Raw genomic sequence first — 5623 nt, 5'->3', positions numbered from 1 at the left:
TGGGCTTAACCACGATTAAATCACTGCGGCCGGTTTTACCGAGTCCTGCAAACGAGCGTGCACAGCTGTCTCGTGAGGTTTCGTTTGGGTATTCCCGGGTAAGGTCTTCGACGGGATGGATTCAGTCAAAACTTTCTTCGGCAAGAAGTATTAGATCTAATGAAGGCGTTCGTCGGCTACCGAAACATCGCCCGGAAGGACGGGCAGGATTTGCTGTGCAGCCCCACCAATGTCCTGACTCGTACGAATTACCGACTACAGGCTGCTTTCAAGGTCCTTCTAAACATGGTTGAAGACATTATATTACGGCGCCGAGAAAAGGACGAGAGGAAAGCCGAGAGCCAATCTTTAGGTGGCAACCGCCACGATCGATTGAGCCCTCCCCAGACAAACAGGGACTAGGAGAACGAGAATAATGTTCGTTGTAACAATAATACATCACTTTTGTTGTGTTTTGTCATAATTTTTTTAATATTGTATATGATTCTGGTCAAATTAAAAAAATATATATTTATTTAATAATTTAATTCTAAAAAAATGTATTTAAACCTAAGGCTTGAAGATAAAAAAAGATTAACATAATAAAACTTGCATTTTCCATTAGCATTTGAAATTCAATTTTATGACATTATTTTGCATTCAAAAGTGTGCAACGATTTTTGTTTTTTTTTTTGTTTTTTTTCAAAAAAACATTGGTTGTAGAAACTTGAACCATCATTCTATTATTGCTAAAATTATCATTTTTTATACAATTCAAAATATTTATACTTATTTTAGTAAACTATTAAACGCTTCCTACAAATTCACACCATTCTACAATACACTAGAGTATTGACTTATAAGTTATAACTTTACTTATAACAGCTTGTAATGATGGAGTACTATTATAATATAATAATATATTATCTGATATGTTTTTCGCTCCGCTTCGATCCTATTTGAATTCAAATTCTAACTCAATGAGGTACACTTGAAGTCTACTGTATATAATATGGTGGTTCACCAAAAATGCTCAACTCCATTTTTTTTTCAATAATGCAGTTATTCAAAATCTGACTTTTTTAATTTTTAAATATATTTTTAGACCATATTTTAAAATTCTTGAGATTTGTTTGTACTACTTAAGGAGTGTCCTGTGGAGATACCAACTGCCGTTTTTCAAATGAGGACTCCCCTCTTTTACTGTAAATTAATTAGTGGATCATTTTTTTAAAAATGTTTATGTATCACATTCAAAATTCAAATGAGTTGTTTCTTAGTTATTCAAATTTTTGTATTAATGATAAATAATAATAGTCCTTAAAACTGGTTTCATTTAAATATATAATAGAAGTAAACTTGGATCTAGTATTTATTATATTTGAGCTATTGCTAGAAATTATTATTATCGGTGGATACTCTTGCGAATTCTGATTTTTATTTGTCGAAATTTCAGGAAAATGATCTTTAGTGTTATCATTTGAAGAAGGGAGTTTGTATCTCCGCAGGATACTCCTTAAGTAGTACAAAAAATCTCTAGAATTTTAAAACATGGTCTTAAAATATATATATATAAATTTTAAAAAATCAGACCTTGAATAACTGCATTATTAAAAAAAAAATGGAGTGAGCATGCTTGATGAATCACCCTGTATACAATAAAGTGACATGTCTGGTTTTTTATTCTCGTTTAGAACATAAATACATAAATACAACTAAAGCTTTATATCTGTGCATTTAAATTAAAATATAAACCATACGAATGCATGGTTTAATGTATATATTATGGAATATTCATAATAGTTTCAGCCAATAACGTTCCAAAGCATTCGAGGCATTTCGACGTTTGGTAGGAAAAACAATACCTAACTGCGATAGCGACGATAATATGGAATTTGATATTTCTATATTATGCACTCGTACAAATTTTGTCCTATAGTAAGTAATATAAGTACCACCGTACGTCGTTATTAAAATACAAAACGTAGTTAGGTACCGATTTCATATCATTATCATTTACAATTATGATTGTAAATCGCCAGGGTCACTGAGAGCAGCGTAAAGTGTATCTATTTATATACACATTCGGAATAAATAAAATTCTATATTTTTAAATTTAAGCGAATAAGTAGGTTTCAATTCCATAAAAATCGTATAATTAATTTGACTCAGGCCATTATACATCATGTTTGTTTATCAGGAAGGAGATCTGCAGTAACTCTATAATTATTTCAATTAAAAAGTCTACGTGAATCAAATATGGAACTACCGTGCACTCAGTGCTTAATCCTGTCCGTATATACTTAGTATCTACTTCTGCAATAGAATATAATAATATAATATATTGTGTTCTCGATGAGTAATTGAATAAAAAAATAAAAATGTATATTATCAATAATTCATGTTATCTTACCTAATCGTATTCAATACATTCACAATTTATGAATGTGTCTGTGTGGAAGCTTTTATGGACGATCGAACTATAATGGTATATTATTTTAGTTATTGGCATTTAAAGTAAGCTGTAATAATGATCAGAATGGTTGACGAAGTACAACATTTCACAGGGTCATACTGATTACAACTCCACACTTTTATCTGACCTTATATGCTTTAAAGATATTATTTCAATATTCATTATTATTTATTTACACAGGCAACATTTTGTACTACTAACTGTTTAACAATTTTAAATTAAAAACACAAGTACTTACAAGGCCTAAAAAGGTAATTATTATAAAAATGTTATTTGTTTACAACAATTTACTACAATTTTATTAAAATATAACGATAAGAATACTAAGTTTTGAGGTTTAAATGAATGGCTATGTGTATGAACTGTGTGATTTAGTATGTAGGGCGATCCTGGGTCAACATAAGATCAATACTAATATTTTCGAAGTATATTTTTTAATAAAAATTGAATATTTTATTAGTCATTAAAAAACAATGGTTTTGGAAATAAATATAATATTATTATAATTTATTTGTGTCATAAATTTTAATTTTTTTTTTTTTTTTTATTGATCTTGAGCCCGGTAACTGTGGCCATTAGCTGTAGAGTAGGTATTGTAGGTTTGTATTGTAGGTTTTTGGGACGGTAGGGGGGAACACGTATATGTGTTTAATTTTAATTGTATAACATACCGAAACAGAACCTTTGTCTGAGAATTTTGGATCAGTAGTTAATTAGTTATTAGTATTTAAAGTTCATAATGAGTGTTTACACTGTAGTGCTAAAAAGTCATCCCGAGATTATATAATGTGCCTATAATATATGTACTGCTTTCCTAGTGGAACAAGCAATAAGTGCCAAATTTCCAAATTTGAGGTTATTCCATATTCGGTATAATTGCATAATTCCGCGTTTTTTTCCTTGTGAAAAACACAGTAACTCCACTAGAAATGTCTTTAAAATGCTTTATAAAATGTCGTAAAATAATGACATAATGTTGTCAAATACTAGGGGAAAACGCAGTATGTACATGCATGTAGCATGCCCTAGAGAATAAAGCAGTATGTACACTCTGTATTGTATCAATGAATGGTCGTGACTAAACAGTCGCACACACCACCATGTACCAAAATATGTTTTGGTCAAAAGCATTTATTAAGATTTGTCGGATAGGCACCTTGGCACTAACTTCAACCATTATGTGTTTATAATTTTTCTATTGATAATAGGGCACTATTTAGCTAAATAGGTATGCTACGCCACCAATTTTCCACTCATTCATCACTGTGGATATGAAATTGCCCGGGTTAATTTTATCATTGTTTATGTTGATAAATTAGTCACAAAATGGTGGAATACCATAAACATTTCAAAAAATTAAGGGCGTCTATGACGAATAATTAATAAAAATAGGTGGGTGAAAATAATGATTTTATGGTGAAAAACAAAGAAATCGAAAAACTCATTTTCCCAACAAGTCAATTATTGGAGATACTGCTTGTTCCACCAGGAAAGCAGTATACACAATACACCGTGTGTCTATGAAAACGGGATACACTGTATATTGTATAATATTAGATTACCCAAATTACTCAGTACCTTAGGCAAATTTTTGAATTCTGTTTGCGGGACATGAAACCACAGATTATTGGACCATCAATCAGACAGAATTATAAAATATGATGGTACCGAGTAATGTGGGTTACTGAGTTATAGAGCGTACCCAATTTTCGCTGACACACGGTGTAGGATGTACAATACTGAATAGAAAGGTTACAAAATATGTCGTAAGATAATTTATCCATAGAAATAATAATCAACAATTAGGTCTCGCGACTCGCTGATATACATGATAAAAACGAACGTCTGGACGGTCGGCTGGATAGACATAAAATAGATATATTCTATAATTTATACTTGCATTATGATATTATATTTTTACCGAAACTAAATATTATAATACTATAGTTACTTACGTAATAGTCTAATAATCATCATATTATTTAGAAACCTTGAATCGTGTGGACTACAGTCGGTACTATAACATTGTTTTTTTTGGAAAGCAATAAATAATTTTTTCAGCAGACTGTAGCGCCAACTGCCAAGTAAACAGTTAAAATCATTAATAATTACACGAAAATTATAACGCAGACCACCTCGGCGTAGACTGGACACATATATTATACGGTTTTATACAAATTATTATTTGAATATAATACATAATTAAACACGTCTGGTGTTTTAAATAATTAATATGTAACTAGTCTGGAGGAGCAGTGCGCAGACAGGAACAACGGTTAAAGATATTTTTGTGTATACTATTATTGTACCTCCATTGTATTTGGGACAATAGTGAACTGCATTGCTAGACGCTGCAATATTATATTATACGAAAATGTTTTATGGCTCGTTTATTGTTTGCACGCATCTATGTACATAATATACAATACATATGCGTTTAATATGCTTTTAGGATGCGATACTTGGCCCGTGTGTCCGAAACACGATCCACACTCTTACGTAAACGCATAAATTATCGCAGGACGCAGGATATATTACGTAATATATATACACACGATAGGTACGTGCGATTTCCGGAAAAATAAATAACGGCGTGCGATGTAGCGCCGGAAGGGAAAAATATTCAGATATTTTGAACACGAACGTGCGTCATCTCAAAAAAAAAAAATAATAATAATAATAAATAGAAGGTGGGCAAGCGGGCACCGCTCTGCTGTATAAGTACATTGCCTATGGGTAAGTGTTGAGTGGGTCACTGCTGTAATAATGGAGACGTGTTAAATATTTAGACTCCAATCTTATCGATAATGTGATATAAAGTCGTCGTACCTTTAGGAAAAACGAATCCGAGTGAATACCGCGCCATGTCAGCCTATACAATACAAAACGTTTTATTTTATTTTATTGCTGTAATATTTAATTTTCTATGATAGTAATACTGCAGTGGGTTGGATTAATTTTTGCAGAAGACATAGTATATTAGTACTTTGAAAATGTCATTGTGCGTATTAAATATAATGATAATATAGTCCAAAAGTTTTAAGTGCCCACGAATACAATAATTTGCAAATTATAGCAAAGTAACTAAAATTGTTATAACTCATCCCAATTTGAAACTAAAATAGGTATCTGTAAAAAAAAACTGTTCTTTTTTATTTTTATTCACAG

The sequence above is a fragment of the Myzus persicae genome, unplaced genomic scaffold (genome assembly GCF_001856785.1).
Source record: "Myzus persicae strain clone G006 unplaced genomic scaffold, MPER_G0061.0, whole genome shotgun sequence".
Classification (NCBI taxonomy): domain Eukaryota; kingdom Metazoa; phylum Arthropoda; class Insecta; order Hemiptera; family Aphididae; genus Myzus; species Myzus persicae.
The sequence above is the reverse complement of the archived record's forward strand: the minus strand, read 5'-3'. Positions refer to the sequence as shown.